General features: G+C 47.0%; 1 long non-coding RNA gene across 2 annotated transcripts in view; it reads right to left on the bottom strand.

Moving 5' to 3' along the window:
• The window catches only part of LOC109549446 (uncharacterized), a 282,692-nt gene that overhangs the window by 228,936 nt on the left and 26,487 nt on the right, over positions 1-27,269 (bottom strand). For both annotated transcript variants that reach the window (XR_004522725.2, XR_004522726.2), the window contains exon 2: positions 6,442-6,541. This is a non-coding gene — a long non-coding RNA (uncharacterized lncRNA). The remainder of the gene's footprint in view (positions 1-6,441; positions 6,542-27,269) is intronic.

Raw genomic sequence — 27,269 nt, 5'->3', positions numbered from 1 at the left:
AGGACTGAGTAGGCAGAAGTTATTTGCGGATGGAAATATAGGAGAACATCATGGAAAAGACAACATTTGCCAGGTCTGTGAATGGTAGGTACACGGAGTGAAGCACAGTAAATAGGTTGGTTACTTAGTAAACAGTAGAGAACAATGGAGCGTTTTGTTTGGGACCTGTGGGATTGTCATTTCACTTTGAGCCACCGGAGGGCACTATAACATGCATTGGGATTTAGGGGAAGAAAGTTGGTTTTGGTTTTGGTTTTGGTTTTGGTTTTTCTCTACCGGCTGTCAGCAAGGTCTTGTAAGTTTCTAGCTGCTGGGAACTTCCCTACTTCTGAGTATTGCTAGTGTCCCTACGCGTGAAAGGGTGTTGACTGAAATGTGAGGCTGTAACATTTGTAAGGAGAGATGACAGAGGATTTTTTTCCAAGTGTGACCTCGTCATGCTCCCTTCCTTCCCCCGACGCTCCTAGTAAGAGGGTCCAGAACACCCAGGCCAAGCACCCTGTTCCCTCTGCCCAGATTCCCCCAACCCTTTCTCCTCCCCATCTTCCAGGACCACCTTCTCTCTGAGTCCCCATAACCAGACAAACTTTGTGGTTCCGTTAATATTTATTCCATTGGATTGTATTCGTGTTATTTTTTTTTTTTGCGGTACGCGGGCCTCTCACTGTTGTGGCCCCTCCTGTTGCGGAGCACAGGCTCCGGACGCGCAGGCTCAGCGGCCATGGCTCACGGGCCCAGCCGCTCCGCGGCATGTGGGATCCTCCCGGACTGGGGCACGAACCCGTGTCCCCTGCATTGGCAGGCGGACTCTCAACCACTGCGCCACCAGGGAAGCCCTATTCGTGTTATTTTAATTAAGATTTCTTAACAGTCAGAAAATTACTCTTATTTTCCAATTTGTCTCAGGTGCGTCTCATAAAAGACCAGAGGCTCGTTTACCTTTGTCCTGTACCCTTCGGGGAAGCTGACTTTCAACCTCTGCTGACCAGTGCTGGGCCAATACTTTCCTTGTGTCCCTACAGCAGGAACTGCTGGAGGCCGGGGATGCACCCCAGCCCACTTTGTATCATCGGTGCCCAGCAAAGTGTGGGGCTGTGGTCGGTGCCCAAGGACGCTTGCTGGATGAAGAACAAGAGGATGAATGGAATGGCTGTTCTCGTTCCATGACCAGAGCTCTAACCATGAGGCCGCACTACTGGCCTCTGAGGCTGACGCATGCACCACAGCAGAGGGGCTGGTGTCAGCAAAACGGCAGCATTTCATGCGATCCTGTCCCTCCCGCTCTCACAGCCTCTGTGGCTTTCTAACGCACTTAAATGAAATCGTAGCGCCTCACCGTGACCTACGAAGCCCTGCGTCACAGCCTCTTCCCCTACCTTATCTCTGCCGCACTCCTCGCCTGCCACGCTCCTGCGACACAGCCTCTGTCCACACACACCCATCCTGCCCTCACAGTGGGGCCCTGAGCCATGCAGCTTCCTCCCCCTGGAACACCCCTCCTTCTAATTGCCCCACAGCTGGCTGGCTCCATTTCGACATTAGGATCTCAGTTTCAGTGTCACTTCTCTGAGAGACCTCATCCGGTCATCCAACTCGAAACAGACACCCATCACTCTCGAACACGTGAACCAGTTGTAATGCGCTGTATAGCGTCCACCCGGGGTTCTATATGTTGATTCGTTTATTGTCTGATTCATCAAGTAGATGGCAAGATCCAGAAGGCCAGGTGTATCCCCAACGCCCAGCACAGAGCCCGGCTCAGAGCAAGCTCCTATGTGCCAGGCAGATGCTCCTGAGACGAAGACTACAACTGCCCCCGGACCAGACCCTCTGCTTTCCCAGCCTGCACCCTGCTGACTCCAGACTCTGCCCTTCGACCACAGCGAGGAGAGCCACACAAGAGGAAGAAGGCCAAGGTTCAAGAAGAAGTGAGTCTCTGCTGACACAGAAAACAAACTCTTGGTTACCAAAGGGGAAGGGGGGTGGGGGGAGGGATAAATTAGGAGTTTGGGGTTAACATATACGCACTACTATGCATAAAACATATAACCAACAAGGACATACTGTATAGCACAGGGAACTATACTCAGTATTATGTGGAACCCTATAAGGGAGAAGAATCTGAAAAAGTTACACACACACATATATATGTATGTATAACTGAATTGCTGTGCTATGCACCTGAAACTTAAGTGATACTGTAAATCAGCTATACTTCAATTTATAAATTTTAAACAAAAGGGCTTCCCTGGTGGCGCAGTGGTTAAGAATCCACCTGCCAGTGCAGGGGACACAGGTTCAAGCCCTGGTCCGGGAAGATCCCACATGCTGCAGAGCAACTAAGCTCGTGTGCCACAACTACTGAGCCTGTGCTCTAGAGCCCAAGAGCCACAACTACTGAGCCCTCGTGCTGCAACTACTGAAGCCCACACACCTAGAGCCCATGCTCCGCAACGAAGAGTAGCCTCTGCTCGCCACAACTAGAGAAAGCCCGCGCGCAGCAATGAAGGCCCAACGTGGCCATAAATAAGCAAACAAACAAACAAATTTATTTTTAAAAAAAAGAAATAAAAAGAATCTGCTTGCCAATGTATGGGACACGGGTTCAATCCCTGGTCTGGGAGGATCCCACATGCCGTGGAGCAACTAAGCCCATGTGTCACAACTACTGAGCCTGCGCTCTATAGCCCACGAGCCACAACTACTGAAGCCCATGTGCCTAGAGCCCGTGCTCCACAACAAGAGAAGCCACCACAATGAGAAGCCCGCGCACTGCAACGAAGAGTAGCCCCCGCTCGCCAGAACTAGAGAAAGCCCGCGCGCGGCAACGAAGACCCAACACAGCGAAAAATAAATAAATAAATTTATAAAAAAAAAAAAAAAGAAGTGAATCTGGAGAAAAGTACAACAAGCCGACCAAACAGGGATCTGGGATTTAAGAGCCATCAAATGCACCACTTAAAGCTCTCGGAGTTGCCTGGATTCCCCAAGGTGAGCAAGAGGCAGAAACGAGGAGGAGTAAGGAACAGAAGCATGGGTTCTAGAGAGCGTGGATTTGATTCCAGCTCCTCTGCTTACTAGAGATGACCTTGGACAAGTTACTTCACTGCCCTGTGCCTCTGTTTTCTCATCTGTAAAATGGAGAGGATAATCATAATATCTGCATCGCAAGGTTTTGGTGAACTTAAATTACTTAATGCTTTTAAAGCGCCGACATACAGCAAGCATGTTGGCTGTTATTACTAGGCCTACTTGCTCTCTTATACCAAGAGGGCTTTTTTGTGTATGTCTCACTAGCAAAGCTGTCAACTCAGAGAGGGCAGCGGGGGTGACGGTGCCCCCTTCTTCCCGGCTACCCGGCACTTTCCATCCCATGAGAATAAGTGAGGTCTCTCTGGTCTCCAATGAAAACCAAGGGTTTTTGGATTCGGGGGCCTGCCAATCCAGCTGAAGGCGCTGGGTTCTGCTTACACACGCTTCTGTTTCATCTCCTCTTCGTTTCCTTAGCTTTAACAAGCCGTTTGCAAGTCCCCTGTTTCCCAAAAGGAGCTGCTTCACGAGAGTGGGCTGGACCCATATGCAGGAGACGCGGCTCTGCGAAAACGTTAAAATAGATGCCTTTCCTTTTAGGTTATTTCTGCTTCCCCACCCCCTCGTGAGCAGCGTCAGTCCGACGCGAGGCACCCCGGAAAAGCTCTCTCCAGGAGGCATGTAATGGATGTCCCACGGAACTGCCAATATTGCAGCCGGTTTCCAAGGCCAACTGCCCTCTATCCATCAAAGCAGCCCCGAGCCACACGTGCATTTGCGAGGAAGACCCTGAGCCAGACTCTCCCGAGGGTCTTCTCAGAAGCAGCAAAAAGAGAGCCGCTGCTGGAAGAAAATAAAATGAGAGAAACGAGGAAGGAAATGAAGCCACTGGGATCCATAGATACACCCCCACACAGGCCCCTCACCACCTTCACCAAACCCGGCCCCCACGTAGGCCCCTCGCCACCTTCACCAAACCCAGCCACACAGCATCCTGCAGTCCCCGCAAATGAGCTTTCCAACCACCTCCTCCCAAGGCGGGCAAAGGGAGTGGAGGTCTGGGTCGGAGGTTGGAAGGCTGTGCAGCCACAGCTGTGTGGGTGGCTGTCCTCAGGGCCAGGCTCCTTCCTGCGGGAAGGCCCATCGGGCCGGTCTGCCGTCCCCTCTCATCCACCATTTCCTCGCCCGCCAGGCAGGCAGGGCACACGTCCCTCTGGGGAGGCTAACAATGAAGAACAAGGCCACTAAACCCATGCGTGTGGGATCCACGCAGGCATTTCCTCTGGGGCGATGGAGCCCAGCTCTTCTTGAACCGAGCAGACAGCCGGAGGGGAGGCAGCACCTGAGCTCGCCCCCAAGGAGCTATCTGACCTCCAGGAGCGCTAAGGATGCTGCACTGAACTTTCCAACCTCGCGTTCTCACTGAGCCCCATGGCCCTGTACCTCTGCATTTACAGATGACCAAGCCGAGGCTCAGAGAAGCTGGGGAAAGCGCCCAAGGTCACTGCCATAGGGAGTGGCGGGGACTGGGTTGGAAGCCGGGTCCTCAGGAACCTGCCACCTCCCATGCTCTGGCCGCTGCCTCCGAGCCTGGATTCCTGTCTGTGCAGCTGGGGGAACAGCAAGGATGCAGGTAACACAGGGAAGCACCTGACACGGGTGCCCCCCCGTGAGTTCCCCAGCCGCACGGGAGGACAGACACTTCTGCTTGTGCCAGCCCCTCCTCGGCTGGTCACCGGCCAGAGTGTGTCCTCCCTGGAGAAGGCGTCCCTCACTCATCTCTGTGTTCCTTCTGGCCCACTCAGGTCTCGGGTGTGATGGGCACACAATCAGTGCTTCTGGGGCTGAACTGAATTCGCTGGGCCTACCGTAGGTGGGAAAGGTGGGAAGGATGAGATCTCTGCTGAGGCGCATGATAATAATAAGGTCCGGGTCTCCTCAAGCCCAGCGGAAAAATGAAAAGATGAAATCGAGGCAGATGCCGGTCCCAAAGCGATCAGTGCCTCCCAGCTCTTGACTCGCTCGGGCAGCCCGGCTGCAGCGCGAGACATATTTCCTCTCTTTCCTTTGGGAAAGAGAGCAGCAATCTGAGGTTTGGCTGGAATCAGGGGCTTCTCCACTTACGTGCTTATTTGTATGGAAAATTCGGAGTAAAGCTGCAAGGCCCCAGGAAGCTACCTCTGGAGTGACTTGAGACCACAAGTGACGGAATGACTTCCAGAGGTGAATACCCCCAATTGGTAGATGATGAAAGCCAGCCGAGCGATTCCTACAGTCACCCAGCAAAACCCCTGGCAGACAAGGAGGGGAAGTCACGCTTCCCTCCCTCACGTACAGGCTCAGCTTCATTCAGGAAGCTCCTCGGGGCTCTTCATCCACGCCAGGCACCAGGCTGAGCGCCGTGGGGAAAGCAGAGGCGGCGATACAGCGGGAAGGGCAATGCTGGAGCCTGGAGTCTGGGTGCAAATCCCAGCCCTGCCACTTTGTAGTTGCAGGACTTCGGGCACATCGCCCCAACGCTCAGGGCAAGTCCCCTCTTGGACCAAGTGAGTCAGGGGGCTCGGGGAGCGGCAGTCACATGTTCCATGTCATGTAGACCCACTGGAGCAACTGTGATCAAACAACATCTGTTCTCAACTCTGTTCTGTAGACCAATCACGTTCCTGGAGGCACAGGAGAAACCAGGAGGGTTTGCTGGCACTGATTTTATATCGATGAGCATTCCACCAAGAGGTGTATGTAGAAAAAGGAGACCCTCGGCTATGCAGGATGGTGGGCTCCGAGGCTGCTTTCTCTGACCTTTTGTCAGATGCCTACCCTTCGTTCGGGTGAAACACACCTGGTTCAGGGTAAATATATCTGGCTCAGGTTACCTAAGGGAGTTCTTTCACTCAGAAATCCTTAAGACAAAAATAATAGTAATAATAACTGAGAATAGCAGAACACACAGTGTGATGAACTGTATACAGTTTGTAAAACAGTTAACGTACAGAAAGTGTTCAGAAGTTGATAGGCAGCACTTTGCAAATAACAGAATGTGTGTGGGGTTCAATCCAGCCCCTTCTCCCTACAGAATGGTAAGAGCCCCAGCTGAGCATGAAGACGAGGACGCTTGCCGTCCTGCTTCTGCCCAGCTCGTCTTCTCATGAGGTGTGACCAGATGGATGGTTCTCCAAGGGATGGAGCTTCTCTAGAACAGCACTGCGGTGAGGTATGCCTGTTAGAGACACCCACATGGGGTGTAAATCCAGATGATTTGAGGTTGTTTGGTCCAGCCTGAACCACAGTTATCTTATCTATAAAATGGGCATAAGCATACCTAGCTCACAGGGCTGTAGAGAGAATTCTAGGAAATATACCAAAAGCACTCAACACATATAGACGTTCTCAAAATATGGAAATTAATCTTACAGTCTGTCAGTGGAGAGGCCTTCCAGGAGCAGAGTCTTCTTAGCTTTGCAGAGTCAGAAACCTGATTTTGTCAGTCCGTGGAGAGTTTAAACCACATACCCTGAAACGGAAACATAAATCAATTTATTCATTTACGTTGAGAAATCACTGCCATGGTGTATTCGTTTCCTCTTGCTGCTGTAACAAATCACCACAAATTTAGTGGCTTAAAACAACAGAAATTTATTATCCTACAGTTCAGTAGGCCAGAAGCCTGGCAGCCGTCTCACTGGGCTAAAATCAAACTGTCAGAAGGCTGCGTTCCCGTGGAGGCTCTAAGAATCTGTTCCCTTGCCTTTTCCAGCTCCTAGAGGTGGCTGCATTCCTTGGCTTGCTGCCCTCTTCCTCCATCTGCAAAGCCAGAAACACTGGCTGAATCCTTCTCACATCTCACATCACTCTGACCTCACGCTGCTGCTACTGCTTCCCTCTTCCACTTTTAAGGACCCTCGTGATTACATGCGGCCCACCCAGATAATCCAGGATAACCTCCCTATTCTAAGATCAGCTGATTAGCAACATTAATGCCATCTGCAACCTTAATTTGCATTTTCCATTTAACATAACAGTCACAGGTTCTAAGAATTAGGACACCCTATGTCTTTGGGGGTGGAGACATTATTCTGCCTACCACATATGGGAACAAGAATACTTGAGTTCATATAACCAGTACGTTATTTCCCTGTAGACAGGTCTACCCAACAGGCTTGGTGAGCATGAAACGGGAGCCACGATGGTGTCAGACTTAACACAGGTGTCCACCTCCACCATGGACATGGCTTAACCAATGGACGCAGGTATGACTCCTTCCCTGATGAGAGCTGGGCTGGTCCTGACAATATTTGCCTCTATGACTCCCTTTTCCATTCCTCCAAGGCTGAGTAACCACCAACACCACCACCAGGAGCTAAGGCTGCCTACTTATGGACATGCTTTTTCTTTAGCGGATGATACTGAGGTCTTAGGTGACCCGGATGTCTTCATGCTTAAATGGCCACATTTTGCATCTCTGTTGTAATCCATTATAGGAGGGATTTAGAGTTGAATACTCTAAGTGTAAACTTATCTCCAAGTTCTTAGGGAACTTCTAACTACGTCCCCCAAGCGCTCAGGACAAAAGGAACCCAATCCTCTGGGTGCTCAGAAAGGCCTTCTGAGTGTCAGCAGCACAGTGATGTACTGGAAGGTAAATCAGACGTAGCTCCAGGTGTGAGCCATCACATCCCAAGACCTTCAAGAGAGGCTCAGGGCTTCAGAGGAGAAAGGGGTCTGTAAGCTGGAGGGAGTTGACAAGAGGATCCAGAGCTGTGGCTTGGCTGTTTCAACACTAACTGAATCATTGGACTGTGGAAGGCTTTGTACTGTGACCCATTTTCATCATGCCCAGACTTGATTGTGGGCAATTTTCCCTTAATTTTAAATACTAACCCAAAGGGAAAAGAACAAGTTGTTTGTTCTTATGATCACACAGTAGGTATGAAACCATATGCTGTTTTTCAGTTGCCAAGATCCTTAATTATGTTCTTTATGTTCTGCATAATGACGAGCATGTACTGGGTGGTTTTTTAGGATCACTGGGGTGGGTGTTATCTTTTATCAGGTACCAACAACAGCTGACATTTACCGGGTGCTTTCTTCTTGCCAGGCACCGAGCTCAGCATCTTCCTTGTATCCCATCACTCAACCCTCACAATAATGCTAGGAGTTAGGTCCTATGATTATCTTGATTTTTTGCAAATGAGGCAGCTGCAGCTTGGAGAGCTTAGGTAGCATTGCCAAGATCGTACCGCTGCCTCACATAGCTAGAGCCCAGATCTGAACCCAGCTAGGCTCCCATCAGAGCCTATGAGTGTAAGGGCTCGGCGGCTCCCATGCCTTGTTCACCCTTGACAGGAGGATTTGTATTGCAAGCAGATGAGACAGAAATCATAATCTTAACTTGTGGGAAAATACACATAACATAAAATTTACCATCTTAACCGTTTCAAGTGTACAGTTTAGTGCTACTAAGTCCATTCACACTGTTGTGCAACCAGCACCACCAGCCATCTCCAGAACTCTTTTCATCTTCCAGAACTGGAACTCTGTTCCCATTGAACACTAACTCCCCTCCCCCTTCCCGCCCCCCAGCCCCTGGCAACCACCGTCCTGCGTTCTCTCTCTATGAATCTGGCTATTACCTCAGACAAATGGAATCATACAGTGTCCTCCTGCGACTGGCTTATTTTACTTAGCATAATGTCCTCAAGGTTCATCCATGCTGTAGCATGTGTCAGAATACTTGAGTCTATGTAGCCAGAATTTAACATGCATCAGAATGCCCTTCCTCTGTAAGGCTGAATATCCGCTGTATGTATGTATGTGTATATATATATGTGTATGTATATATGTGTATATGTGTGTATATATATGTGTATATGTGTATATATATATATATGTGTATGTATATATATATATATATATATATATATACACACCTCATTTTGTTTATCTACTCATCCATCGACAAACACTTGGGTTGTTTTCTCCTTTTAGCTATTGTAAATAATGCTGCTCTGAAATGGGTGTACAAATATCTCTTTGAGATCCTGCTTTCAATTCTTTTTGGTACGAACCTAGAAGTGGAATTGCGGGATTATACGGTAATTCTATGGTTAATTTTTGAGCAACTGCCACACTGTTTTACCTATAAGCTGCACCATTTTATATCCCCACCAACAGCGCACAAGGGCTCTAATTTCTTCATGTCCTTGCCAATACTTATGATTTTCTCGGTTTTCTTTTTAACAGTAGCCATCCTATTGGGTGTGAGGTGGTATCTCAATGTATTGATGTGCATTTCCCTAATGATTAGTGATGTTGAGCATCTTTTCACGTGCTTGTTGGCCATTAGTAATCATAACCTTAATATTCTTACCCACATCAATAATGAAAATACTGAATAGACCCAAGCTCTCCTGCAGGGCTGTTTTGAGGATTAAATGAGAAAACAGACATGGAAAAACTAACATGGCACCTGGCAAAGAGTGGGTATGCAGCAAATGGTAATTCTGTATCGGTTAGCATTGACACGATAGTGCTACATAACAAATCACCTAAGCTGAGCAGCTGAGACAACAACCATTTATTACTGCTCACGAATTTATGGGCCAGATGGCGCTTCTGGTCTTGACTGGGCTTATTCATGCATCTGCAGTCAGCTGCAGGTTGGACAGGCAACTCTGCGGATTTGGGCTGGGCTCTTTCATGTGTTTGGAGTTGGACTGGTTCTAAATTGGTCTAAGCTCTGATTGGGAGGCCTCGGAGCTTCTTTACATGTCTCTTCCTTCCTTGCAGGAGATTAGGCAGGCATGGCCTCACAGTAATGCCAGGGGCCCAGCAGAAACATGCAAGCACATTTCCAAGCTTCTGCTTGGGTCAAGTTTGCTACCGTCCCACTGGTCAAAACAATCACGGTAGACAGAGTTCTAAGATGAGCCCCAGTGAGTTATACCCATGTATAACCCCCTACTCCTGGATACAGATGGCACCTGTGCCTTGTTTCTGGTCAATAGAATATGGCATAGGTGGGACTGTCACTCACATGATTTCCAGTGAGTGATTTCCTGCTAACAGACTACCTGTTAGCAGACTGGCATTAGAGTTTCTCCCTCTGGCCTTGAAGAAGTGAGCTGTCATGTTGGGCCACATGGAAAGGAACCATGAGTGACCTCTAGATGCTGAGAGTAGCCTCCAGCTGACAGCCAGCAGGAAAACAGACATCAGTCCTACAGCTGCAAGGAACTGGATTCTGCCAATAGCCTTTCGAACGTGGAAGAGGAATCTGAGCTATAGAAAGGAAGAGAGCCCAGCTGATACCTTGACTGCAGCCTTGTGAAACTTTAAGGACCGACCAAGCCATGCCCAGATCCTTGACCCACAGAAACTTTGAGACAATAAATGTATGTTGTTTTAGGCTGCTAAGGTTGTAGAAAGTTGTCATGCAAGATAGGAATCTAATACAACAAGTTGCATGGCCAGTCCCAGAGCCAGCATGCAGAGCACTTCCAAAGGGTGAGATACAGAGAGACGTGGACAACTGGGAGGATGAACACATGCCATCCATCACCCTCCCCAGCACCGACGAGGTTGGGCAATGCTGGCAGCACCCTGTCAAAGTAACATTGCACCACCATGACTGCACGCTCTACAAACTTGGATCAGCCTTGCTTTTTCTTATTTTTTAGAGATCATATAACCTGACTACCCGGCAACTGCAGATGCAAAAAAAGGAGGAGTTTGGAAATAGGATCAGTGTACTGGATAAGAACAAGAATTCTGGAGCCAGGTATCATGGGGTCAAGTCCCAGCTCTCATACCTATCAGCTGTGTGACCCTGGACAAGTTACTTAACCTCCCTGTGCCTTAATGAGATAACAGTCCTATCTTAGGGTTGTTCTGGAAATTATGTAAGTTAGTATACATGAAGCGCTCAGAACAGTGCCTGGGATCTTGTAAATACCGTGTAAGTGTTTGTCACGTTATTCTGTTTTTAAATGGTCAATCAACATGATGATTACAGTCATTCCAATAGAATACCCTAAGGAGAAGCTCTATTCCCTGATACTATGGATAAACACACATTTTCTTCATGCGCTCCAAAACTCCTATAAATACAAGACATATAGAAAAATGCACAACTAAAATACTCGCTGTAAAACATACAACCCATATAATGTCACGTAGAGAGGAACAAGAGCTAAACTGGAAAGTACGTCATTTTCACAGTAAATTCCTTTCAGAACTGTAAGCCTCATAGAAAAATCCTATTTTATTGAGATGTCTTCTTCCTTTTGGAATTTATCATGGGCACTTACTAACAAGTTCTAGTTCTTGCCTTTTTATTTCCAAGGAATGTATTCCCTAACGCATAGGTTTTATAATGCTTGTAACAAAGTGCATAATAACCTCAACTTCACAAGTCAAGGCGGGAATCCTGGATTATTCCCTTGTAACCAGGACAAGCAGCCAGGCTTTGGAAGGATGCACAGTGCCCTTCATAGCAGGGAACCTGAAGCCAAGTTACCACTTGACTTCTTCCTACTTGACCCTACCACTTACTACTTGAGGGGCCTGAGCAGCCTGGGCCTCAGTTTCCCTGTTAACATGAACAAGCCCTGATTTACAGGAAGGAAATGAGGACCAGAGGAGAAAAAGGATGCTAAGGAGCTTTTTTAAACTATACTTGAAATTAAGAAGTAGTACATCTCAGGGTCCCATCAGGAGACAGAAATTCTAACCAGTCACTTGAACAGAGAGAAGCTGGTATAAAGAATCATCAACCAGGTGTGAGAGAAATGAAAAGAAAAAAAAGGGAACACTGGGAAATCACAGAGTCACAACTGCAGAAGCAGCCAGCAGCCCAGGGCTGGGACACGGAAGGAGAGTCTGGGGTGACTAACGCTTCGAAGCTCCGAGGAGGGGCCCTGTGGAGCTGGAACACGGACGTCTAAGGAAAGGGCTGCAGCTGGCTAGTGGGGGCCTTTCTTTGTCGTGGGCACACGGAAGTTGACCCTGGAGTGTGGAACCTGTCACCGCAGCCCATCTGACTCCTGGGGTCAACTAGCGACAACTGAGAGGAGGAACAGACTGAAGTATACAGTGTTCCTGTGTCTTCATAGACGCCCTCTGGCACCTGCTATGGAAGAACCTAACGCAGAGCCCGTCGGGGGATAGGAATGTGGTTTCAGAGTCCCAGTCCCAGCATCTCAGAGCAGAGTAGAAAAGGCTGGGTTTAGGGCTGAGGGTCAGTGAGTTCATGCCCAGCATTAGAAGGTGGAGAAAAGGGCATGAAACTCATCGTCAGGGGCAGCCCCTTCTGAGTGGTGTGGAGCCCCGTCTGCTCCCTGCACCATGATTTCACCAGTAAAACTGGACTGTTAGACTTAGGCTGTGGACACTTCATCTCTGACGTGGGCGTTTCTGAGTGTGGGACCTCTGTAAAGCCTTCAATGGGCTCCTCTTCTGGAAGGTGCCCTCTCTTGGTTGATTTTTCTTTGAGAGAAAGACAAAAAGGTCGACAGACACATAACTGGCTTTCCTGGAGGCTGAGCTTGGATTAAGGGATCCAGAGGCTCCTTGCATCTCAAGGTCAAGGACGAATCACACGACTTCCAGGTGCTGGAATCACAGGTGGGGCCCATCAGCCTAGGGAGGATTCCTCGGTCCTGCGTGTACCCGACAGGCACTGCTGCTATCTCACGGCTGCGTCTGTCCCTGGCTCCGTCTCACCACCATCCAGCCCACGGGCCTCCTGCCTCAGCCTCAAGCTCCCCGAGCTCTCACCCACCTCGGACACTCGGCACCAGCCTCTGTCTGGATTGCCCTTTGCACATCTTTGCACGCCTGGCTTGTAATTCGATCCCGGCTCAAGTTTCTGTTTCTCCGAGAGACAGCCTCCATGCCTCCCACCTCTCTCTCTCAGATACTCTTGAATTTGACCCTGCTTCACCTCCTTTACAGTATACATCATTGTTTTTAACTTACTTGTTTCCTTTTATTTTCACCTAGGATGCAGAAGCTGAGGGTGGCAACCTTTTCTATCCTGATCACAGTCGCATCCCATGCCCAGCACAGTGACTGACTGTCCCATCATAGGTGCTCAAGAGTTGTTTGTTGAGTGAATAGATAAATAAAATATTTTAAAATCCTTGGAAGTGGGTTCTGAAGCTGGGCCTTCGAATGCCTGAGAGCATTTAGCGAGACACTGAGTATACACAGGGCACTTAATCAATTCCTGATTGAAGAACAACTCTCCCCTGGGAACCCTGCAACTCTTGTCCTCACAGCATCAGACCAACCGTGCACCTGGTTTGGGGGGGCTGGGAAGCATGTGGCCTAATCCCCAGGTCAGAGAAGATACCTAACCTCGAATCCACCTGAGCTGCAATCAGTCACCTGGAGGGGTTGTTAAAACAGAAATTGCTGGGAGGATCCACCCCCAGGGTTTCTGATTCAGTAGGTCTAGGGTAGGGCTGGAGGATCTGCATGCCTAAACAAGTCCCTAGGGATGCTGTTGAGCTGGTCCAGACCACACGGGGAGACCACTCTTTAAAGCTCACTGGCTAATTATAGGAATATCCACATTGGGAGACTCTGCTGTAATCCCCACCTCACACAATTGTAAGTATCAAATGCAATTATTAGGAACATGTTCAGCCCCATGCCTGGAACTCACTTGGCGTTTATCAGTGTAGTTGCCTTCCCTGCGCCCTCACCTCTCACCTGGAAAACCTGATCAGCCTCCCTCGGCCTCTCTGCCCCCTCTCCTCCACACAGTGCGTTCCCCACACCACTTCCAGAAACACAGTCCTCAAGTACAAATCCGAGGTCACTGATCTTCAAAACACCGCAGTGCTTCCCTGATGCCTGTAGAACCGAATCCAAATGGAAGCTGTGAAATACAAGGCTTTGCACAACTTCCTCCAATCTACTTACGTGTTTTCCCAGTCTCATCTGCTTCTGAATAGCCCCCCAGACTAGCCCTAATTTGTTAGGAGACACCTGTCAAGGAACGCTGTACTAGGACTGTGGAGTGCTGAGGTCGTGTGGAATCGGTGGGGGTGGGGGGTGGGGAATGGAGCGGGACCCTCTGGGGCTCCCAGGCACGGATGACTGTTTTGTGCCCTGTTGATTGTAGGCAAGACTCCATGACCTACCCTGAGTTCCAAAGGGCAGATTCAACAGTTGCTAATCAAGGGAGGGGCAGCCAGAAACCACCTGAGGCCAGATTAAAGGGACCAGAGGAGCTCATCAAGATTAGGACACCCCTAGGTTATTCATGACATTTTTTTTTCTTAAATTCCATATACATGTGTTAGCATATGGTATTTGTCTTTCTCTCTTATGGGGAGGGGGAAGGGTAAGCTGTGACAAAGCGAGAGAGAGGCATGGACATATATACACTACCAAACATAAGGTAGATAGCTAGTGGGAAGCAGCCGCATAGCTCAGGGAGATCAGCTCGTGCTTTGTGACCATCTAGAGGGGTGGGATAGGGAGGGTGGGAGGGAGGGAGACGCTAGAGGGGTGGGATAGGGAGGGTGGGAGGGAGGGAGACGCAAGAGGGAAGAGATATGGGAACATATGTATACATAAAACTGATTCACTTTGTTATAAAGCAGAAACTAACACACCATTGTAAAGCAATTATACTCCAATAAAGATGTAAAAAAAAAAACATTAGGATAGCGACCACCTGAGACAAGATTAAAGGCGAGCAGGCCCTGTACACACCCTAATCTTTTCAGAGACCCCGCCCTTGAACCATTGTTATAAAACCCCTCATCAAATCCTCCGGGGGCTGGGACACGTAGTTTTTTGAGGCCCCCTTTGCCCGGCAAAGCAATCAAGATATCCTGTTCTATCTCGCCCAAAACTCTGTCTCTGAGATTTGATTCAGCACTACAGAGGCAGAGCTTTTGACATCAGGGGCGTGAGGAGTGTAGGCTGTGTGGTCAGACGGCGGGGATTCAGGTTCTGGCTCTGCCTCTTTCTAGCTGTGTACCTGGGCAGGTCGCATCACGGCTCTGTCCTCGGTTTCTTCAGTCATGAGGTGGGGATCTGAGAAATCCTTTCCTCAAGTTGTTAACTGAAATAATCTATGAGAAGCATCTAGCGCAGGACCCAGTGCAGTGAGTATTCCGTAGAGTACGACTGACAGAGAGTAGCTAGAAATAGGAAAGATTAAGATGACCGCTGATCTTACCTGCAAAGTACAGGAGATGGACCAGAGGTGGGGTGAGGTGGGAAAGGACGCTTCAGGGTGGATGAGAGCCCTCGTCTTCCTGTTAGTGCCTTATAGACGCCCCATCCCAGGGTGTACTCCTGTCAGCATAGTTTCCTTTCCAGATCTCTCTTCCCCACTAGACTGTGATGTCCTTGTGGGCAGGGACTGTCTTATTCACCCCATGGAGGGAAAGAAGTGCTGTCACAGATGAAAGGGAGTCACCCGTTCTTTGGCAGAGAGTAAAAATCAAAAGGGTGGTTGTTACAGAGCGAGAACGCTGAAGAGCCATCTCCAGCAAGCCTGCTCTCCCGTCCCAGGACTAGGCAACGTGGCCCTGCCTCAGAGGGACCCCTGAGGTCAAGAGTCCAGTTTGGAACCTTCAGATGGGTGTGGCTCTGTTCTCAGCCCTAACCCCCCTACTCCCTCCCCTCTCAGCTCCCTTCATTGTATCGTTTATTTACACACCTCCCCTCCTGGAGTTTAGACCCTGTTAAAACCTATTAAGAAAACGTCATCCACGCTTGTAACTGTGAGATAAATAAAAGTGAAACAAAAATCAGTACCGGGAAAAGAATACATGCTGGTCCGTAATTCAATGTAAGGAAAAGCTTGCAAACTGCTAAGGCTTTCAACAGAATGAAGGGCAGCTGTGAGACAGCCCCACTCCTGCCTCCCCACCCCACCGCCTGCCCCCCTGGGAGTTTTGCAAACAAGATCTGCAACCACCTGTTGGAAAAGCTGCAGCGTTGCCTGCAGTGAAAGTTGCACATGATATTGGTAGGCACTGCATGACTTCCCTGGGCTCCTCCAAGAAAAATGTTCTGGGTACCAAGGTGTCTAAATCCTGCTCTGACACCCCAGTCCCTTCCGTCTGCACAGAGAGAGGGAGAGAAGCCTGGCAAGTAGCCATCCCAAGTCAGAGGGACCCCAGCCTGGCCGCTCTGTGGTCACTGAACGTTGCCCTCCTTGAGCCTGGCTGACCCACTCTCTGGACGCACTCCTAAGGCCAGCTCCACAGAAGTGCCAGTGCCAGGTATGCAATTCTTAATTGGATACTTGGCAGAGAATGAGGACAATTCATTGGGTCCACTGCCCAAGGCTACATGTACGCAGGCAAAGGAGAAAGAGTCCCAGGCCAGAGCAAAGGATGCCAATTTCCACTTGGCAAAGGGGCAGGCGTTTCAGAGAGGATTACAGGGCAGTTCTAACCAGCTGTCACAAGGGCCGAGTGTTGTTCTAACCAGTTGCCCCTGCGTGAACCCTCCTCTCCAGCCAGACCAGTCTGCCCTTTCCCCTGAGCACCCAGTGGTAACTCCTGCCTCACCCCTGCACACACTGTGCCCTCCCCTGGGGTGACTCCACCCTGCTGGCAGCCCACTCACATCCTCTCCACCCTCCGAGGCCCAGCTGCAGCCCATCTCCTTTCTGAACCCTCCCCAGACCCCCAGACCATGGGGATCTCAGCAACTCCAGAACCACCGACTGGCTATTAGAATAATAACGACCACAGTGCCATGTATTAAGCTCTTACTGTGTGCCAGGACATTGCCAGGCATTGTGCTAATTCTCAAAACAATCCTGCAAGGAAGGAAGCTGTCTCAAAGATGAAGAAACAGACTTTACCCATTTACCTGAGCTAGCGGATGACTAAGCCGGGCTTCCTGGCCCCAGATCCCACATGTCTTCCATGCAGAAATCAGATGTAGTTAGTTTTCTCATGGGCTCCCCTTGCTCTTGGGAAACAGCCTACACTCCTCGAGATCAAGGACATAATCTTATGGTCCCTGAAGTTCTTACCACTGGATACAAGCAAAAGTCTTTGCACTAAATTTTCCCCGTACCTGATCCCTTACAAATTGGCTTTCTGTCACTTGTCACCAAAGGAATCCTAGAAAATGCAGTTTGGTCATGTCCTTCTAACTGAGCAACTTCGAGTGAGAGTGGGGCTCGAGAATTCACCTACGGGAGGTAATAAGGTACACCCTGGGCATCCTCACACAAGGCAGTGAAGGGCTGTAACTAAGCATTTGTGTACGTTTCCAGGCCAAATTCCCCAAATTTGAATAATTTGGGGAAATAAAATTTTCCCAAACTCTTGAAGGTGTTGAGATGTATATTTAAAATGCATGTTACGTAAGAATTCCCAGGAAATGAGAGAAAAATTATTTCAGTGCTATCCCAGCTGGCAGCCATCCAACTTGCCAGAGAAGGTGGTCTCTCTCATTACTCCCTCCCTAGCCTTTGCCAGCCCGACCCCTGTGCTCACTCTACTCCGAGGCTGCTCAGCCTATGCCTTTAGAATCTTGGAGTGTTGCCTCTGAGATGCACATAAACTGTCTCGCTCCGTGCCCGACACACAGTGGGGCAAGTCACCGGATGTCTTGGCATTAGTGTAAAAAGACCTTGGAGGGATCTAGAGCAAGGACCATAAACTCCAAGGCTTGCAGAGGCCTGGCAGGTAATAGAGAAGCATGAACGACAGCCATGCCAGCTCAGTGCTGACTAGTGGCTGCCTGCAGCCTCTGTATCACAGCGGGAAGAGCCTAACAACTTTGGCGAGGCAGCAGCTGCCCTGTATGCCCAGTAAAATCAGGATCAGAGTTGTTAGCCCTTCACAATTTTTCAGAAGCCATAGGTCCATAATATTCTGTGAAATCTACCCATTTTTTTTATTTTATTTTTTAAATAAATTTATTTATTTATTTTTGGCTGTGTTGGGTCTTCATTGCTGCACACGGGCCCTCTCTAGTTGTGGCAAGCAGGGGCTACTCTTCATTGTGGTGTGCGGGCTTCTCACTGCGGTGGCTTCCCTTGTTGTGGAGCACGGGTTCTAGGCGTGCGGGCTTCAGTAGTTGTGGCACGTGGGCTCAGAAGTTGTGTCTCGTGGGCTCTAGAGCGCAAGCTCAGTAGTTGTGGCACACGGGCTTAGTTGCTCCGTGGCATGTGGGATCTTCTCGGACCAGGGCTCGAACCCGTGTCCCCTGCATTGGCAGGCGGATTCTTAACCACTGCACCACCAGGGAAGCCCCCCATTTAAAAATATTGGCCATTTATTTAAACTGCTTTTAAAAATTTACCTGAATCAATAAACCCCATTGCAGCCTGGATCCTGTCTACAGATGGCCAGTTGATGACCCAACCACAGAAGCAAGACCTGAGTCCAGGAAGGTGAGGCGACCAAGGGTCCACAGCCTGCTGGTGGCAGAGACAGCATGGAGACCAGACCTCCTGATGGCCAGGCTCCAGCCCAGCCCTCACTCTGCAGGTCTCAGCAGGCATGGATCCCTGCCAAGGTTGCTCTGATGAGCTACGTCTGCAAGGTCACCTTTGCCAAGGCCCCTGCACGTCACTGCCACGTTCACCTCCCTAACCCACAACTCTTCAATGAATCTAGAAAAATGGTACAGGTGAACCTATTTCCAGGGCAGGAATAGAGACGCAGACGTAGAGAATGGATGTGTGGACACAGCGGGGTAAGAGGAGGGTGGGACGAACTGGGAGATTAGGATTGACGTATATACACTACCATGGGTAGAACAGATAGCTAGTGGGAACCTGCTGTAGAGCATACGGAGCTGAGCTCAGCTCCGTGCTCTGGGATGACCTAGGCTGGGGGGATGGGGGGTAGGAGGGAGGTCCAAGAGGGAGGGGATATAGGTATACATACAGCTGATTCACTTTACTGTACAGCAGAAACGAACAATTATACTCCAATAAAAATTAAATTAAAAAAATAAAGTTTCAGTGATTCCCAATTGCTTCTTGGACTCACGTCCACTCTTCTGAGCTGAGCATGATGTTCTTTCTCTTTCCTTGCTTCCTCTAAGGTCATCCTGGGAGCTTTAGAATTTGACTCATTCATGTACCTACATGTCCTGAGTACCCACTGTGCAGGGCACACTCACTGCTCAGCCCTGGGGACACAGAGTCAGATAAGACCCAGGCTCTGCTTTGAGGAGCTGTGATGGTCAATTTTTTGTATCAGCTTGGCTGGGCCATAGTGCCCAGGTGCTTGGCCAAACATCAATCTGGATGTTGCTGTGAAGGTATTTTTTAGATGTGCTTACTGTTCATATCAGCAGACTTTGGATAAAGCAGATGCCCCCTGGTAATGTGGGTAGGCTTCATCCAATCAGTTGAAGTCTTAGAGAAAAGACTGAGGTCCCCGGAAGAAGAGAAAATTCTGCCTCCAGACTGCCTTTGGACTCAAGCTACAATATTAACTCTTTCCTGGGTCTCCAGTCTGCCAGCCTGTCCTGCAGATTTGGACTTGTCACCCCTCACAATCACATGAGCCAATTCATTAAGATAACTCTCTCCACTCCAGATAGATAGATAGATAGACAGATAGATAGATAGATAGATAGAATGATAGACAGATAGATAGATATATAGATAGATAGATAGAATGATAGATAGTTAGTTAGAATGATAGATAGAATGATAGATAGAATGATAGATAGATGATAGAATGATAGAATGGTAGATAGATGATAGATAAACACACACACCCCTCATTGGTTCTGTGTCTCTAAAGAACTATGAGTAACATAGGAACTCATAGTCTACTGGGAAGTATACTGACTATGACTTCCTTTCATCATACTAAATTCACACTTGATGTGAAGGCACAAGAAAATGAAGGAAAGGACAATTTTTTCCCCAGACTTGTAAGCAAGAGTTTGTGTATCTGTGCTACGTGCATTTTTCCGAGAAAAGTGTCAAAGAATTTTGGCATCCCCCAAAACTCAAGGACCACTAAATATCCTGGTCTTGGATGGCCCTTCCAGTCTGATTTTCTGTAATGTAGTGTGACATAAAGCATCTCTGTGGTTTGTTTTGATCTCATTAACCAGAGGCCTAGAAGGTTTCTGGTGCTGATTCCGAATGAAACCACTGAGGAATGATAGACAGTGTCCTAAATCCAGAATCTGACATTTGTGGATCCAAACTCTATCTCTGCTGTTTACTCGCTCAATACCCCAGGACATGTCACTTAAACTCTCTGAGCCTCGATTTCCTCATCTGTCAAATGGAAATAATACCATCCCACAGAGTGGCTGTGAGTCTTAAACGAGGAGGCAAATGTGACTGATCAGCACAGAGCCTCACCCACAGAGATCACTCAGAAAATGTCCATTTATTAATTATTCACACAGCTACACTCAAGGTCTGAGAAGCCACCATCCTCAACTTGCAGGACTTCAGCGTAAGCCGACCAAGGTCAAGTTGCTTTCTTTTTAGTCACAGACACGCTGGCCTGCTGACTGGGTTTGGACCCAAGCCATAAGGAAAAGAGTACATAATGCACCTGCTCCTTTAAATCCAAACTCCTAAGAGAGGACAAATATTTTTCCCTTGTAGAGATAAGAGGATAATTATACCTCCCTCAAAAAATTGTCACAATGCCAGGACGCAAGTGCTTTGCAAATGCCTGTCTGTCCTTCCTCAAATCCTGAAGGCGAAAGAGCATGGAGGTCTGGAGCCTGGGGTCTGGAGTCAGATAATCCAACCTTGTAGTTCTGTCTGATGGCATCCTGGTCTTCAGGCCTTGGTTTGCCCCAGTATCAAGCAAGGTTGGTAAAATGAGGCATCTCGTAGTTTACAAGGATTTAATGAGACAAGTCATGCAAGGCCTAGGCTCCCTCTCTAGTAGGGATTGCGAGCAAGTCCTATTATTATTACCTTAACTTTTGCAGGGAAAGGTGGTCACTGCTGGCACCGAGTTCTTGCTGTAAATTTCTGCTTTGCCTAAGCACTTTTTTTTTAATCGATCTTTATTGGAGTATAATTACTTCACAATACTGTGTTAGTTTCTGCTGCACAACAAAGCGAATCAGCCATATGCATACACGTGTCCCCATATCCCCTCCCAAGATCCTGAGCCTCCCTCCCACCCTCCCTATCCCACCCCCCCCAGGTCATCGCAAAGCATGGAGCCCATCTCCCTGTGCTATGCTGCTGCTTCCCACCAGCCAGCTATTTTACACTCGGTAATGTATGTACGACAATGCTACTCTCACTTCGCCCCAGCTTCCCCCTCCCACCCCGTGTCATCAAGTCCATTCTATGTCTGCCTCTTTATTCCTGCCCTGCAACTAGGTTCATCAGTACCGTTTTTTTTTAGATTCCGTATATATGTGTTAGCATATGGTATTTGTTTTTCTCTTTCTGACTTACTTCACTCTGTATGCCTAAACCCTTTTGAACAGGTATTCTCTCACCTGCCAGCAAAGAAGCCCTGGCAAATGTGTTTTGGAAATGTACTCTCTCACTTTACATTTTGGATCACTGTGCTGGGCGGGCAATTACCTCTCGTCCCCCTTTCCAGATGGGATATCTGAGGTCTGAGAGATGAAGCCACGTGCCCAGTGGGGCATGCTTAGGAAGCAGTGGAAGAGTTTTATCCTCTCCCGACATTTCTGCCTCATCTTGCTGACTGCATGGGGGTCAGAGGGTTGATATAGCAGTGAGGAAATTTGGCAAAAGCTTCTTAGTCAGGGGGTCACAGAGCAGGAGAAAGCATGGAATTTTGCCCCTAATTATGTCCTGTTTAACTTGGCCTTCCCTCTGGCCAGCAAAGCTAAACTGTCAGCAGAGGTCTTGCCCTTGGGTAGCCATCAGGAATTCTGACTTCTAATTTGGGCTGATCACTTTGGACAAGTTGTCCAGCCTCCCTATTCTCATCTTCCCATTTATAAGTCTGAGATAATAATAGCTTCCCAGTGGCCTTTTTTTGAACAGGGTTACATCATTTGTTCTCCTTAATTTGCTTTGTTTGGGTAGGCAGGAAATTATTTTCAGCCAGCAGCCAGTAATTACTAATCATACTGACAATCTGTAAAAAAAAAAAAGAACTGCCAAATGTATTTCAAGACTAGACCTCTATCTGCTAATGAAACATTCCCCCGGGAGTGGGTTTCAGCTGACGTTCAGCCACTACTTGGCTGTGATTGGACCAGAATAGAAAGAGCACTGGACTGTTAGGGAGCCCCAGGTGAGGCTGGGAGACCCTGGAGAAGTCGTTTTACCTGAGTCTCCCATTGATTCTTCAACCATAAAATGAGGGAACTGGACTAAAAGAACTTAAGGGTCCTCTTCAGCAGAGCTGCTCTGACTCCACCTATAACAATCATTTAATAAAAGTAGTTCTCAGTCACCCTGGTCCCTCCCAATCTGCACCCTTCCTACTCACCCTTCAGACAGCTACCACTGTGAATCTAATTGTGCCACCCGCTGTGTGAAACTCCTCTGATAGCAGAGGAAGGGGCATGAAGATCATGGTGTGTCCATGCAAATGTATAATAAGCAGTCATTTAAAATAAAACATAAAGAGGAGCTTTCAATAACATGGGGAAATGAAGAGCTTAATTTAGGTGAGAAAGGCAGGATACAAAATTATGCAATAATATGTCAATAATTAAAAATGCAGAAGACAAAGATTAGAAGGAAATGTCACAAGATGTGAACAGTGGTTAATTGACTCAGCCTACTAAGTAAGTGCCAGAGCTAGGACTCGAACCCAGGTCGCTGAGGGGAAGAGTATGTGCACAAGTTGTTAGAGAAGTAGCATGAATAATAAACATCCAGTACTTTGAAGAATTCAAAGACAGAAGTATCGGAATTGTGACGTGGGCCGAGAGACCCTATTTAGAGAAATCCTCATGGCTATCTATCATGTACTCTACCATGGATTATGATCGAAGAAAGTAAGTGAATGTATTTTTTCCAGATCATTCACTTTATTCCCTTCCTTCAGCGAAATTTGTTTACACATTAAGAAGCCACGTTTTGTTCATCCTTTAGGCTCATCCTCTAAATATCTGTAGAAGCTAAGCAATAAATCTTTGGCAACTTAAGCAGTGAATCATTTTGTTTGTTCCATGAGATTGTCATTAGAGGTACTAGATTTTTTTTTTTTTTTTTTTTGAGGTACTAGGTTAAATAGCTAAATGACTTCATAATTCAGACAAAAATCCTGTCCTTTTTCTCTGGGCTGTATCACTGCCTTTGAAATTACACTATTTAAAAAAAAAAAAAAAAAGTAGGGCTTCCCTGGTGGCGCAGTGGTTGAGAGTCTGCCTGCCGATGCAGGGGACACGGGTTCGTGCCCCGGTCCTGGAAGATCCCATGTGCCACGGAGCGGCTGGGCCCGTGAGCCGTGGCCGCTAAGCCTGCACGTCCGGAGCCTCTGCTCCGCAACGGGAGAGGCCGCAACAGTGAGAGGCCTGCATACCACACACACACACACACACACACACACACACACACACAAAAGTTCATTTATGCTGGTCTTAGCAATTCAGGAACCCCAAGATGTTGCAGCATGCCAAACCTAACAACCTCCTCTCCCACTAATTACCCAGGGTTTTCTGGACACGGTCCTAATTGTCACACTCACTGATTGCAGACATGTGCCCCTAGCTGAGGCTCACTTCCTGAATAACAGGAGGTAATATAAACTAGATAAGTATAGCCCCAAGAGGTAGGTAAAAATCACTGGATGTATTATTTTCTTAAATAAAAGGGTCAGCTTTAAACGAACAAAAACTACCCTGTTTCTAAATGATGGTGTACCAGGCCACTGTCACTAGGAAAACAATTCCACCTAAATGATTGAGCAGGAACAATTCATTCATGTTAACCAGTATTCCATGGGGCAAATCTCTCAAGACAGAGAAAACATGTAAGACAAGACATCAGGCAGTATTTTCATGGAAACAATGCTGTGCTTGGAATTGGGAGTCCAGGATTAAAATCCCAAGTCCTTATATTTCCTCCATGGGTTTTTTTTGGGAGTTCCCAAGCATGCTTAATCTTCATTATTGCCGTCCAAAAACACAGGGCTAAAAGATCTAGCACTCCAGAAAATAAGGGGAATATAAAATTAAACATAGACGGGAAAGAATCAACAGCTCTTCTTACATATATATATATGTATATATATATATATATATATATATATATATAATTTATTTATTTATTTTTTCAAATATAGGGCTCATGAGAGCACCGTGTTACCTATCATTGTAGACTATTAGTGCTGAGAGAGACCTCAGGGCTCATGAGTCAGGAGGTTTTCAACCTGGAGCAATGCACCTCTAGGGGTTCCATAGATACACAGCCTTCAAATGTGAGATGGACGTCTGCAGTCTTTGCCTTTCCAGTATGCATTGTCCCATCTCATGGAAACAATATCCTAACTTTGAGGGAGAAAACCACCCCCTTTCACTCTCCATGTGGTTCGAGTGGAGCCTGCCCTCGCCATGTTACAGTGACAGGCGTGTGGCCAGTACAGCCTCCATCCCTCTATCCACAGGGAAAACATCAGACCTGGGCTGGACTTTTGACAGAACCATGAGAAAAAGTTGTGCCCTTTATATTGGGGTTGCTCAACTGCTGGACTGTCAGCCTGAGTTGCTGATGGACATATTTGCCATCATCTGGGGAGACCCTTCCTGAAAAGAAAGTCAACAACTCAAACAGCAGTGTCAAAAGATAGAAAGAGATAGGTTCCTAATGGCATCCCTTGGGCTCCTGGATCCAGCCAAGCCTAAAGGTGAAGCTTCTCCAAAACTTTTGAGAACCACAGACCACGACATTGCCCTTTGGTATATACCAGTTTCAGGTGGGTCCCTGAACCAAAAGAACCCTGACCAATACATGAGATTTCATGAATTCCTTGAAATAGTATGCAAACTTTCTGTAAATATGCAGAGGTATATTTTCCTAGAGAGAGGATCAGTATTCACAATGAGTTCCTGAACTAAAAAGATTAAAACTGACCATTCACATTTTACAGTTGAGAAAGCAGAGACCCAAGTCACGAGTAACTTGCTTCACATCACACAACAAGTTGGTGACAGAACATAGACCAGAGTTCAGTTCTGCTGACTCATCATAACCCTACATCTTCCTCCTTACCAGTGGAGCCCACCTCTGACCACTCAGACTAATGAGGGAGCTGGTAACCATCACCATGTGCAGGCTTTCCCCTAGACCAAGTGAGTCAGATCATCTAGGGATGCAGATGTGAGCAGGTATTTTAAAAATCTCCCTGGAAGATTCTAATGTGCACTAAGGATGAGAAACTCCTGCCTTACAAAATGAAAACAATGAAGCATACACAACCCAATTTGTCCAATATTCATTAATAAACTTAAATAAATACCTTACTAACATAAAATTAAACATCTTCCTCTACTCATGCACTATGCTGGGTGTTAAGCTGCAAAATTGAAAAAGACAGAGGTCTTGCCCTCAGAACCACTTCATTTCTCATGCAAAAGAAAGTAAAAACCATCCATCAAGGAAAGGGGGTGGAGCGCTACTTTTCATCTGCAGCAGAATGGAATTCTTGGCAGCTCTGCCTTCAAGCTCTCAGCCACCTAACTCTTTCTTGGTCTCTCAAATTAAGTAAACAGTTCCTTTAGAAGATACAGTCAAGTGTTTGCATGTGTTTGAAACAGTTTCATTTAGGCAATGTAAGGCACCTGAGTATATTTACAAAAATTTCCTTTAAGGGTAGAGTTTTTCTGTGATCGAAGTTAAATTGCTATCAGCATAATATGCACTGTTATATCTATAAGATGTTTTATGTAAGCCTCAAGGTAACCACAAAGCAAAAACCAGAAGATTTTCATGTAGATTCACAAAATATAAAGAGAAAAGAATGAAAGCCTAACACCACAGAAAATCATCAGTTCACAAAGGAAGGCAGCAAGAAAGGAAGAAATGAACAAGGAAACTACAAAATAGCCAGAAAACAATTAATAAGATAGCGTTAGTAAGCCCTTACCTATCAATAATTACTCTAAATGTAAATAGATTGACTTTTCCAATCAAAAAAGACACAGAGTGGATGGATGCATTAAAAAAAACAAAAAAACAAAAAACAGGACCTAGCTATATTCTGCCTACAAGAGACTTAGTTCAGCTTTAAGGACACACATAGGTTCAAAGTGAAGGGATGGAAAATAATATTTTATGCAAGTTGAAGTCAAAAAAGAGCAGGGATAGCTATGCTTATAGCAGACAAAACAGACTTTAAGCCAAAAACAGTAAAAAAGAGACAAGTTTATTATGTAATGATAAAGGAGTCAGTTCATCAAGATATATCACAAATACATATGCAGTCAACATCAAAGCACCTAAACATATTAAGCAAACACTAACATATCTGAGATCTATACACTAAAAACTACAAGACTTTGACGAAAGAAATTGAAAAAGATACAAATAAATGGAATGTTACCCCTTATTTATAGATCAAATAGTTAATACTGTTAAAATACCCATGCTACCCAAAGCCACATATAGATTAATAGAACCCCTATGAAAATTCAAATGGCATTTTTCACAGAAGTAGAAAAAACAATCCTAAAATTTGCATGGAACTATAAAAGAGCTTGACTAGCCAAAGCAATTCTGAGAAAGAAGAGCAAAGCTGGAGGCATCACACTTCCTGATTTCAAACTATACTGCAAAGCTATTGTAATCGAAATAGTATGGTACTGGCCTATCAACAGACACATAGCCCAATGGAACAGAATATAGAGCCTAGAAGTAAACCCTCACATATATGGTCAACTAATACTTGACACTAGAGCCAAGGATACTCATTAGGAAAAGGACAGGCCCTTCAATAAATAGTGCTGTAAAAAAACTGGAAAACCACATGCAGAATGAAATTGGACCTGCATCTTACACCACGTGCAAAAATTAACTCAAAAAGGCTTAAAGACTAAGAACTCAAAGAGGAAAATCCTAGGAAAAAAATAAAAGAACAGGAAAAAGTTCCTTGACATTGGTCTTTTTTGGATATGATACCAAAAGCACAAGTAACAAAAGCAAAAATTAATAAGTGGACTAAATCAAACTGAAAAGCTTATTCACAGCACAAGAAACAATCAACATGGGCTTTCCTGGTGGCGCAGTGGTTAAGAATCCGCCCACCAGTGCAGGGGACACGGGTTCGAGCCCTGGTCTTGGAAGATCTCACATGCTGCAGAGCAACTAAGCC

Source organism: Tursiops truncatus, chromosome 17 (genome assembly GCF_011762595.2).
Source record: "Tursiops truncatus isolate mTurTru1 chromosome 17, mTurTru1.mat.Y, whole genome shotgun sequence".
NCBI classification, from domain to species: Eukaryota; Metazoa; Chordata; class Mammalia; order Artiodactyla; family Delphinidae; genus Tursiops; species Tursiops truncatus.
Note: the sequence above shows the minus strand (reverse complement) of the source record. Positions and strands in the feature narration are given on the sequence as shown.